At 38.5% G+C, this 12,967-nt stretch overlaps 1 protein-coding gene across 5 annotated transcripts in view; it reads left to right on the forward strand.

Moving 5' to 3' along the window:
* LOC101840955 (zona pellucida binding protein) overlaps positions 1 to 12,967 on the forward strand; it is a 121,121-nt gene that overhangs the window by 18,097 nt on the left and 90,057 nt on the right. The window lies entirely within an intron of this gene.

Genomic DNA, 12,967 nt, shown 5'->3' on the forward strand with positions numbered 1-12,967 from the left:
TTATGCATTATGTTTTAAAAGATCAGTATAAGCACAATACTTAATCAAGAGGAGAAATATAAACATCACAAAATTGACCTTGAATTTGTATCAATAAATGAAAAACAATACCCATACCATAATTCCCCTTTTTACCATTAAAAAATATTGGCTGTGATCATTAGCCAATTATAAACAATCCCATTGAAATGAAAACAAAGATTTATAAACAAGATGGGAATTGGGACGTCGCTCATTCCAAACTGCTTCCTGCTGGAAGGGGGCGCTGTTCATACCATGGGAATCATGGCAAAACTCAGAAACCTGTATAAGTCCGTATTTTCGGGGTCTGTAAAACTGCATCATCTTAGCTGTTTCAATTGTTGGAACATCTGATCCACTGCTTCCGGGGGTCTTGGTTCGTCAAACCACAGAAGCCTGGAAGAAATCCTCAGCTTTTCATTTTCTGTGGAAACATAAATTACAACTCCTTTTCCGAGTAACATATCCTTATACTTACATTTTGAGGTCAAGGCATTTTCAAAAGATATAAGTTGAATTAATTCAGCAGCATTTATAATCAAGTGTACTTCAGTAGCTGTTCCTTCCTTAGCAATGAAAAAACTGAAAAACATAATAGCGTACAGTATCCAGACTCTCTGTTTATTTTCCATCTTTACGTGGCTTATTTATTAATCTATTATTATTATTACTCAATTTCTTTCACTTTTATTTATTTTTCTCTGAGACAGGGTTTCTCTTTGGAAACCTGCCTGCCTCTGCCTCTGGAGCAATTCCTACCGGCGTGCGCCACCACAGCCAGCTTTTGTATTTATTTACCACTTTGTCGTTTCATTTTCTCTCTCAATCTCACGTATATTTTTAAACACACTGTAAACCTTTAGAAGTTTTTCTTTATCCAAGTCTGACTTTACTGTAAATCCTTATGTTTTTCTGGCCACATGTCTTATCTGTAAAACCGCGGCTGTTTTAAACTGCCGTTTCAAGATGGCGGGCGTAAGCATGACTCCAGCTTACCGCCTCAGTCCATGCTGACATCCAGCAAAAGCTGCCACTTCCAGCTGTATGTACAACTTTTAAATCGTTAACAAAGCCTCTTAAAAGAACCTTGCTGTTTTTTTTTTTTTAATGCCGAGTCAGGAAGACTAACTTAAGCCAGTCGCGAGTCTCTGCTAACAAAACAGAGCCCGCCTGAAAAAATGTTGCTACCAAAAATCTGTGCTTCTCTCTGTTCTTCTGTTTCTAAAATTCCTTTAAAGCTTTTGTCATTCTGCATGGAAATTCATGATCCCACTCCTGACACCATTCTGTAAAGAGAAGCTTTTTCCTTGAGAGAAGCCTTTCCGCCAGCCTGGTTCTAGATCCACATCAGTCCCAAATAAACACACAAGAGGCTATATTAATTATGAAGCTGTTGGCCTTTCTTGTTTCTTACTGGCTAGCTCTGACTTAAGTAATTACCCCATAATTGTTAATCTAAGTATGTCTCTTACTGGAGAGGTTTCTGGGCTTCCTACCCCAATGGCGTTACATCTCGAACTCTCTTGTGTTTCTCCTTCCCAGAATCCTCCTGGACTCCTAGCCCCACCTATCTAGATTCCCATAGGCTCAACAGTACTTTATTGACAAATAACAGGCAAATAACAGGACTTCCCCAACAAAAGACTTGAAGTTCTTGTCATTTCACTTGTTTGGTTAGAGTTACCCCACAATATTTTATGTTTGTGGCTATTGTAAAGGGTGATGTTTCTCTGTTTTCTTTCTTAGCCCATTTATCATTTGTATATAGGAGGGCTACTGATTATTTTGAGTTAATTTTGCATCTTGCCATATTACTGAAGGTGTTTATCAGCTGTAGGAGTTCCCGGGTAAAATTCTTGAGGTCACTAATGTATACTATCATATCTAATCTGCAGATAGTAAAATTTCACTTATTCCACCCTATTTTGCATCCCCTTGATCTCCTTTTGTTGCCTTATTGTTCTAGCTAGAGCTTTGAGTATTATATGAAGAGAGTGGGCAGCTCTGTCTTGTTCTGATTTTAGTGGAATCAAGTTGAGTTTCTCTCCATTTATTTTGATGTTGGCTGTCACAGTCCCCCAAAGATTTCAGTTTCTCCACATTTAGTTTGATGTTGGTTGTTGGTTTACTGTATATTGCTTTTAATTATGCTTAGGTATGTTCCTGTTATCCCTGATCTCTCTAGGACCTTAATCATGAAGGGGTGTTGGATTTTGTCAAAAGCTTTTTCAGCATTGAATGAGATGATCATGTGGTTTTTCTTTCTCAGTTTCTTTATATGGTGGATTACATTGATGGATTTTTCTAAAGTTGAACCATCCCTGTATTCCTGGGATGAAGCCTACTTGATCATGATGGATGATTTTTCTGATGTGTTCTTGGATTCAATTTGTCATTATTTTATTGAGGATTTTTGCATCAATGTTTATGAGCGATATTGGTCTGAAGTTCTCTTTCTTAGTTGTGTTTTTTTGTGGCTTGGGTACCAAGGTATTTGTAGCCATGTAAAAAGAGTTTGGCAATGAGCCTTCTATTGTGTGGGACACTTTGAGGAGTATTGGTATTAGATCTTCTATGAATTTCTGGTAGAATCCGACACTGAAACTATCTGGGCCTGGTTTTTGTTTTTGTTTGTTGTTTTTTGGTTGGGAGACTTTTGATGACTGCTTCTATTTCATTAGGGGTTATAAGTATGTTTAAATTGCTTATCTGTTTTTGATTTAATTTTGGTAAGTGATATCTATCCAGGAAAATGTCCATTTCCTCTAAATTTTTGAACTTTGTTGAGTACCTGTTTTCAAAGTATGACCTGATGATTTTCTGGATTTCCACAGTGTCCATTGTTATGTACCCCTTTTCATTCCTGATTTTGTTAATTTGCATGTTCTCTCTCTGCCTTTTGGTTAGTTTGGATAAAGTCTATCTTGTTGATTTTCTCGAAGAACTAACTTCTTGTTACTCTGAGGTGAGTTCCCTTCTTTTTCTTCTAGAGCTTTCAATTGTGCTGTTAATTTTCTAGTGTGACTGACTATTCTCCAGTTTCTCACGTCAGCACTCAGTGCTATGAACTTTCAAAGTATCCCATAACTTTGGGTATATTGTGCCTTCATTTTCATTGAAGTCTTTAATTTCTTTCTTTCTTTTTCCTTGAGCCAGGAATGAGGCAATTGTGCCTTATTCAATTTCCATGAGTTTGTAGGGTTTCTGCAATTTGTGTTGTTGTTAAATTCCAACTTTAAACAATGCTGGTCTGATAAGATACAGGGGGTTATTACATTTTTTTGTATGTGGTGAAGTTTGCTATGTTGCCTAGGATGTGGTTGATTTTTAGAGAAGGTTCCATGTGGCTCAGAGAAGAAGGCATATTCTTTTGTGTTTGGACGGAATGTTCTATAGATGTCTGTTAATCCCAATTGGGTCATAACTTCTATTAGCTCCTTTGCTTCTTTGTTAAGTTTCTGTCTGGTGTTCTTGTGTAGTTGTGAGATTGGTGTTGAAGTCTCCCACTATAAGTGTTTGGGGGTTTATATGTGATTTGAGTTTTAGTAATGTTTCTTTTACAAATGTGGATGCCTTTGTATTTGGGGCATAGATGTTCAGAATTGAAACTTCATCTTCGTGGATTTTTCCTGTGATGAGTATGTAATGACGTCCTTCATCTCTTTTGATTGATTTTATTTTAAAGTCTAATATGTTAGATATTAGGATTGCTACCCCTGCTTTTTTCTTGGGTCCATTTGATTGGAAAATCTTTTCCCAACCTTTAACTCTGAGGCAATGTCTGCTTTGAGGCTGAGGTGTGTTTATTGTATGCAGCAGAAGGATGGGTTCTGTCTTTGAACCCTATTGTTAGCCTGTGTCTTTTTATGGGCGAGTTAAGACCATTAATATTGAGGGATATTAATGACCATTAATTGCTTATTCTTCTTTGATTTGGAATGGTTGTTGGTGGTAGAGTTATGTGTGGAATTCCATCCCTTTTTTTCTTTTGGCTGTTGATAAGGTGAGATTATCTAATGACTATGTTGTAGTTAACTTCCTTGGGTTGGAGTTTTCCTTCCAGAAATTTCTGTAGGGCTGGGTTAGTGGATATGTATTGCTTCAATCTAGTTTTGTCACGGAATAGCTTGTTTTCTCCAATAATAGTGATTGAAAGATTTGCTGGGTATAGTAGTCTGGGCTGGCATTCATGGTCTCTTAGTGTTTGTAGAATATCTATCCAGGACCTTCTGGCTTTCAGAGTTTCCATGGAGAAGTCAGGTGTAATTCTGATAAGTTTGCCTTTATGTGTTACTTGACATTTTTCCTTTGCTGCTCTCAATATTCTTTCCTTATTCTCTGTGTTTTGTGTTTTAATTATTATGTGGTGAGGGGACTTTTTGTGATTGGTGTTCTGTAGGCTTCTTGTGCTTTCATTGGCATGTCTTTCTTTGGTTGGGAAAGTTTTCTTCTATGATTTTGTTGAATATGTTTTCTGTACCTTTGAGTTGGGTTTCATCACCTTCTATACCTATCATTCTTAGGTTCGGCCTTTTCACGGTGTCCCCTATTTCCTGGATATTTTGTGTTAGGGGTTGTTGGACTTAAGATTTTCTTTGTTGAATGCATTCTTACACTGGTGTTTACTCATACGTTCTTCCCACTGGTGTGGGTGGTACCTGTGTCTATGTAGTCTGTTCTTCCAATTCCTATGGATTGTGTCTGTGCCTGTTTTACCAAATGGCGTATTTTGTACCTGTGCTCATGTAGTTGGCTGGGGTTGCAGGTGAGGGCTGGCCACAGATAGATTATTCACGTGCCTGGGGGTTGGGCAGCAGATTGGGTCTTGGAGGTAAAGAGTCCAGTGTGTGGCAGGGGTGGTGGTGCATCCTGGAGACAGGTCTCTCCCTCTCTCTTATCTGCTTGCCCGCTGGGGTTCCACCAGAGTTGGTATCAGGGTCCCAGTACTCTTGCTGGTGTTCAGATGGGATGGGGAGGGGCATGGGATGTGATCTGGGCTTAGGGTCTGGACTTTGGGGCAGTCCAGCTGGGAGGCCAGTTACTCACCTGTTTTCCCAACTGGTATGGTTTACACCTGTGCTTGTGTAGTCTGTTGGGGTTTCAGGGAGGGCTGGCCAAAGTGAGGATGTTTAGGTGCATGGGGTTGGCCCATGGAGTGGGTCTTGGAGGGACAGAGTCCAGTGGGTGGTGGAGGTTGTTGTGCAGCCTGCAGACAGGTCACTCGCCTGCTTGCTAGCTGATGGGGATTGCCTGATGTCTAGTTTCTTCAGTTCTTTATATATTTTGGATATGATTTCCCTATTGGATACGGAGTTAGCAAAAATACTTCCTGATTCTGTAAATTGTCATGTTGTCTCAGCAGTGGTGTCCTTTGCCTTACAGAAACTTTCCAGTTTTATGAGATCATATTTATTAACTGTTGATCTTAGTGCACGTATTAATGGTATTCTCTTCAGAAAGTCTTCTCCTGTGCCAGTGAATTCAAGGCTTTACTCCACTTTTTCTTCCCTCAGGTTCAATGTATCTGGTTTCATGTTGATCCATTTGGACTTGAGTCTTGTGTAGGGTGTAATATGGTTCTATTTGCATTCTTCTATGCAAGCATCCAGTTTCACCAGCATCATTTGCTGAAGATGCTGTCTTTTTTTCCAGTGTGTATTTCTTGATTCTTTACCAAATCAAGTGTTCATGTGTGTATGTGTAAAGGGAAGCTTTTCCTTGTGAAAAGCCTTCCCGCCAGCCTGGTTCTAGAGCCGCATCAGTCCCAAATAAACACACAGGAGGCTACATTGATTATGAAGCTGTTGGCCGTGCTTGTTTCTTACTGGCTAGCTCTGACTTAAGTAATTACCCCATAATTGTTAATCTAAGCATGTCTCTTACCAGAGAAGTTTCCGGGCTTCCTACCCCATGGCGTTACATCTCGACTCTTGTGTTTCTCCTTCCCAGAGTTCTCCTGGACTCCTAGTCCCACCTATCTAGATCCCTATTGGCCAGCAGTGCTTTATTGACAAATGCACAGGACTTCCCCCCAACATGTATGGATTTATGTCTGGGTTTTTAGTTTAATTCCATTAATCAATGTTTCTGTTTTTATGCCAGTGCCATGCTGTTTTTATAATTATAGCTTTGTAGTACAACAAAACAGAGAATGGTGTGACCTCCAGCAGTTATTTTATTGTTCAGGATTGTTTCAGTTACCCTATTTTTCTCCCTATATAATGCTGAGAGTTTTCCTTTCAAGACCTGTGAAGAATTGTTATGGAATTTCAATGGAGATTGCATTGTATTTTTGGATTGCTTTTGGTAGGATGTTCATTTTTATTATGTAAATCCTACTTACTCATGAGTGTGGGAGATCTTTCTATCTTCTGATATCTTCAATTTTTCTTCAAAGACTTGAATTTTTAATAATAAAGTCTTTTATTTGCTTGGTTAGAGTTACCACAGGATATTTCATATTTATTTGAGGCTATTGTGAAGGGTATTGTTTCCCTGATTCCTTTCTTAACCCATTTGTAATTTGTATATTGAATGACTATTGACTTTTTGGGAATTAATTTTGTATATAGCTACTTTTTATCAAATGTAGGAGTTCCTGGTGGAATTTTTAGTGTCACATGTGGATACTATCATATCATCTGCAAATAGAGATACTTTTGACTTCCTCCTTTCCAGTTAGGATCCCTTTGATCTCCTTCAGGTGTCTGATTGCTTTAGCTAACACTTCAAATAGTATATTGAATATATAAGGAGTGGACAACTAACTTTGTCTTGTTTTTGGTTTTAGTGAAATTGCTTCTCTCCTTTTAAAGCGAAGTTGTCTGTGGGCTTGCTATAAACAGCCTGTGTTATATTTAGGTATGTCCCTTGTATCCCTGATCTTTCCAGGACTTTTATCATGAAGGGGTGTTGGGTTTTGTCAAAGGCCTTTTCTGCATCCAGTGAGATGATCATGTGTTTTTTTCCTTCAGTTTCTTCATATGGGGGTTACCTTTATTGATTTTTGTATCTCAAACCACCTGCATCTCTGGGATGAAGCCTATATGATCATGGTGGGATATCTTTGTGATGTGTTATTGGATTTAATTTTTAATTACTTCATTGAATATTTTTGCTTCAGTGTTCATGAGGGAAATTTGTAATCCTCTTTCTTTATTGGGTCTTTATTTGGGTATCAGGGTAACCGTGGCCTCATAGAAGGATCTGGGCACTGTTCCTTCCATGTGTCTGTTTTGTGAAATAGTTTGAGGATTATTGTCATTGACTCTTCTGGTAGAATTCTGTACTAAATCTGTACTGATCCTTTTCTTCCTTCCTTCCTTCCTTCCTTCCTTCCTTCCTTCCTTCCTTCCTTCCTTTCTTTCTTTCTTTCTTTCCTTTCTTTCTTCTGGCTGGAAGAATTTTAATGACCACTTCTATTTCACTAGGAGTTATAGATCTGTTTCTTTTATTTTATTATTTTATTTTAGATCTGTTTTAAATGCTTATTTGATATTGATTTAAGTTTGGTAAGTGATACCTTTTGAGGAAATTATCCTTTTATTTTAGATTTTCTAATTTGGTAGAGTTCAGGTTTATAGCATATGCCCTTATGATTCTCTGGATTTCCTCAGTGTTTATTATGTCCCCTTTTTATTTTTAATTTTGTTAATTTGGATATTCTCTCTCTGCCTTTTAGTTAGTTTGGATAAGTATTTGTCAATTTCATTTATTTTCTCAAAGAACCAATTCTTTGTTTCATTGATTTTTTTTGTATGTTAGTCCTGTTTCTATGTTACTGATTTCAGCCCTTTGTTTGATTATTTTTTGCTGTCTACTCCTCTTAGTGTGATATATTCCTTTGATCCAGAGCCTTCAGGTGTGTTGTCAAGTTGCTAGTATGAGAAGTCTCCAATTTTTAAATGTATGCACTTAGTGCCGTGAACCACGTTCATTGTGTCCCAATGTTTGGGCACGCTGTGTACCCAAATTTAATTTTACTTCAATTCTAGAAAGTCTTCTTTCTTGATCTATTTTTCCTTTTTTAAAATAAGTGTTTTATTTATTTTACATACTCACCACAGTCTCCCCTCCATCCTCTTCCTCCTGTTCCTGCCTCCAGCGTCCTTCTACCCCCTCCCTCCACCCAATCCTTTTCTGTCTCTATTCAGAAAGGGTAAGGCCTCTCGTGGGAGTCAACATGACATATCAAGTTGAGGCAGAACCAAGCTCTTCCCCCTTTCATCGGTTCCTCCCCCTTGCATTTCTTGACATACTTTTTGTTTAGTAGAGAATTGTTCAATTTCCGTGAGTTTGATAGCTTCCTGTTGTTTCTGTTATTGTTGATGAACCAACTTGAATCTTGGTGGTCTAATAGGATGCAGGAAGATAATTTAATTTTTCTTTCATCTGTTAAGACTTGCTTTGTGTCTACTTATGAGGTCAATTTTGCAGAAAGTTCCATGCATGAGTTACAGTAAAGAAGATATACTATTTTGTATTTGGGTAAAATGTTTTGTAAGTATGTTAGGTACATTCCGTTTATAATGTGTACTAGCTCTAACCTTTCTCTGTTTAGTTTTTGTCTGGATGGCCTGTGTATTATGAGAGTGGTGTATTGACATCTACTATCAGCATGTGAGGGTCAATATGTGATTTAAGCTATAGTAGTGTTTTTTTTTTTAACAAACTTGACTGCCCTCATGTTGAGACATAGATGTTAATCAAAATGTTATTATGGTGGATTTTATTTCTTGGATGAGTAGTGTCCTTCCACCATATCTTTTGATTAGTTTTGGTTTCATATTAAATGGCTATACCATTAGATATTAAAATGGTTATACCAGCTTGCTTCTTGGTCTGCCCAATTGCTTGGAATACTTTTCCAATCCTTTACCCTAAGTCTCTCCTTGATGTTAAGGTGTATTTCTTGGATGGAGCAGCTGGAAGGATGCTGTTTCAAATCCATTCTGTTAGTCTGTATCTTTTTATTGGGGTATTGAGTCCATTGATACTGGGAGATATCAATGACCGATGATTGTTCCTTCTTGTTATTTTTGTTATTTTGTTGGTGTTGGTGTCTGTTTTCCTTTTTTTTTTCTTTGGCTTTGTTAGTGTAAGATAATTTCCTGTGGTTTCAAGGGTAGTTAACTTCCTTAGGTTGGCGTTTTCTATTTAGCACCTTAGGACTGGAATTGTAGGTAGATATTGTTTAAATTTGATTTTTACCATTTTTCTCAATCTGTGGTAAAAGTTTTGCTGGGTATAGTAGTCTAGGGTGGCATCTGTGGTCTGTTAGAATGTGCAAGACATCTGTCCAGGCCCTTCTGGCTTTTGGAATCTCTATTGAGAAGTCAGGTGCAATTCTGATAGATCTGCCTTTATATGCTACTTAGCCTTTTTTCCTTCAAATTTTAATATTTATCTTTGTTATGTATGTTTAGTGTTTTGATTATTATTTAGCAAGGAGATTTTCTTTTCTAGTATGGTCTATTTGATGTTCTGTATGCTTTTTGTACATTTTCTTCTCTGATTTTGTTGAAAATATTTTCTAGGCTTTTGACCTGCAATGTAGCATGACTAATAAAAACCCAGAGACAGATATTGGGGTTCAGGCCAAGATCAGAAAAGCAAAGCAGCCAGCCACTAGAGAGTTCTTACCTGTGTCAAGGCTGGGAGATCCTGTCCTCAGCGTGTCTGGAGACTGAATGCTGCATTAGACTCTGGATTCCTGTCTTATATACCTCTCTAGTGCTGGGGTTAACGGTGTGTACCACCACTACCTGGCCTCTAGCTTTGCATTCTGATCTTCAGGGAGCTTTATTAGATCATAAACAATAAATCACCACACTTCAATTCTCCTTCTTCCTCTATTCCTATTATTCTTAGGTTTGATCTTTTCATAGTGTCACAGATTTCCTGGATGTTTTGTGTCAGATTTTTTTTATATTTAGCATTTTCTTTGATTGGTGTGTCCATTTCTTCTATTGTGTCTAAAACATCTGAAATTCTTTCTTCCATCTCTTTTATTCTATTGGTGAACCTTGTCTCTGTAGGTCTTGTTTGAATTTCTAAACTTTTCATTTTGCAGAATTCTCTCAGTTTGGGTTTTCTTGATTGATTACATTTTCATTTTCTGGTCTTGAACAGTTTTTTTTAATTTCCCCATTTCCTTCCACTCTTAGTGTTTTCCTGGATTTCTTTATGGGATTTATTAATTTCTTCCCACTGTTTGTGGCAGCCTACTGCAGTTGGGGGCTGGAGTAAATCAATGGATTTGGTGGATTAGGAGAAGAAGGCTGCAACAGGGATAGGACTGGGGGCTGGGTTCAGAGGAGAGCAGGGAGTGCTGAAGGTCTCCAGTGAGCTTTCCTGTTTGAACTCGTCCACATTATTCTTTTCTTTTAATCACATTAATGTGCATCAACAGGTTATTTAAATAAGTTATTTCTAAATCTTGAATATACTCAATTACAGCTACAAACTTCTCTATTATGACTTCCCTTATATCTTAGGGGCTACGATTCATTTTCATTTGATTCAATGGATTTTTAAATTTTCTCCTTGATTTCTTCAAGGATTCAGATGAGTCAAGATTTCATTATTAAATCTCTGTGTATTTACATAGTTTGTCTTAGTAGAGATTTCCCACTTTATTCTATCATAATCTGACAATATAGAAGAAGTTGTTATGTTTTTTAAATGATTTTATTTTAATTTTAAATAGCTTGTTTTACATGTCAATCCCAGTTCCCTCTCCCTCCCCTCCTCCCGCACTCCCCCATTCCCCCCAGCCTTCCACCCTATTGCCAATTCCTTCCACATACAGGATATCTAGAGTCTTTCATTTCACTCAGGGTAGGGTCCAGGCACTACCCTAAGAGTCTAGACTGAGAGAGCATCCCTCTTTGTGCTATGGGCACATGATGACTGTTTGTATTCCCGGGATAGACACTGATCCACTGCTTAGGGCCCCATAGGTTGCCAAGGCCTTCTAACTGACACTCACATTCGGGGGGGGGTCCAGATAAGTCCCATGCTGGCCTCCCAGCTGTCGGTTTGGGGTCCAAGAGCTCTCCCCTGTTCAGATCAGCTGTCTCTGCTGGTTTTGCCAGCCCATACTTTGCCAATTTGCTCTTCGCTCCTCTCTCGCTGTCACTGGGTTCCTTGGGTTCAGTTCAGTGCTTAATTGTGGGTGTTTGCCTCTGCTTTCATCAGTCACTAGATGAAGGCTCCCAGATGGTTATAGACATCAAGTTCATTATCAGGAATGGGCATTCGAGGTGGTCTCTCCACTATTGCTTAGCTTGCCAATTGGTGTCATCCCCTTAGATCACTAGAGGTCACTCTGGTGCCTGATCTGTCTTCTAACCTATGATTCCCTCTTCCCCCTATTCTACCTCCCCATTCAACCTTCCTGTTCCCCTATGATCTACTGTCTCTTCCTCTTCTCCCCCTCTCTTCTTCCCAGCTCCCACTCCTCCCCCCTCGCCCTGTTCCCCATCCATTCAGAGGATCTTGTCTCAATCCTATTCTCTTGGGTACTATGCATATCTTTTAGGTTCTTTCCTGTTTCCCAGAACTCTATCAGTGGAAGTGCAGACTGGCACTATCCTGATCCATGTCTAAAATCCATATATGAGTGAGTGTTTGTCTTTTTGTGACTAGGTTACCTCACTTAGGATGGTTTCTTCCAGTGCTATCCATTTACCTGCGAATTTCAAGATTCCATTGTTTTTTTCTTCTGAGTAATACTCCATTGTGTAAATGTACCATATTTTCTCTATCCACTCTTCAGTTGAGGGGCATCTAGGTTGCTTCCAGGTTCTGGCTGTTACAAATAATGCTGCTATGAACATAGTGGAGCAGATGCCCTTGTTGTATGAATTTGCCTCATTTGGATACATGCTTAAGAGTAGAATTGCTGGGTCTTGTGGTAGATTAATTCCCATTTTCCTGAGGAAACTCCATACTGATTTCCAAAGTGGCTGTACAAGTTGGCACTCCTACCAGCAGTGGAGGAGTGTTCCTCTCTCTCCACATCCTCTCCAGCATAAATTGTCTTCGGAGTTTTTGATATTAGCCATTCTGACAGGAGTAAGATGGTATCTCAGAGTTGTTTTGATTTGCATTTCCCTGATGGCTAAGGATGTTGAGCACTTTCTTAAGTGTCTCTTGGCCATTTTAGCCTCCTCTATTGAGAATTCTCTATTTGGTTCTATACCCCAACTTTTAATTGGATCCTTTGGTGTTTTGGAGACTTGCTTCTTGAGTTCTTTGTAAATTTTGGAGATTAGCCTTCTGTCAGATGTGGGGTTAGTGAATATCTTTTCCCATTCTGTGGATTGCTTTTTTGTCTTTTTGACTGTGTCCTTTGCCTTACAAAGAAGCTTTTTAGTTTCAGGAAGTCCCATTTGTTAATTGTCGATCTCAATGTTTGTGCCACTGGTGTTATGTTTAGGAAGTAGTCTCCTGTACCAACTCATTGAAGAGTATCTCCCACTTTCTCTTCTAAAAGTTTCAGTGTGGCTGGATTTATGTTGAGATCTTTGATCCATTTGGACTTAAGTTTTGTATAAGGCGATAAACATGGATCTATCTTCAGTCTTCTGCATACCAGTACCCAGTTATGCCAGCACCATTTGTTCAAGATGCTTTCTTTTTTCCATTGTATAATTTTAGCTTCTTTGTCAAAAATCAAGTGTTCATAGGTGTGTGGGTTAAAATCAGGGTTTTCAATTCGGTTCCATTGGTCTACCTGCCTATTTTTGTGCCAATACCAAGCTGTTTTCAGGACTATAGCTCTATAATAGAGCTTAAAGTCAGGTATGGTGATGCTTCCTGAAGTTCCTTTATTGTATAGGGTTGTTTTGGCTATCCTGGGCCTTTTGTTTTTCCATATAAAGTTGATTAATGTTCTTTCCAGGTTCTTGAAGAATTGTGATGGAATTTTGATAGGGATTGC

This window comes from Mesocricetus auratus, unplaced genomic scaffold (genome assembly GCF_017639785.1).
Source record: "Mesocricetus auratus isolate SY011 unplaced genomic scaffold, BCM_Maur_2.0 Super-Scaffold_100006, whole genome shotgun sequence".
NCBI classification, from domain to species: domain Eukaryota; kingdom Metazoa; phylum Chordata; class Mammalia; order Rodentia; family Cricetidae; genus Mesocricetus; species Mesocricetus auratus.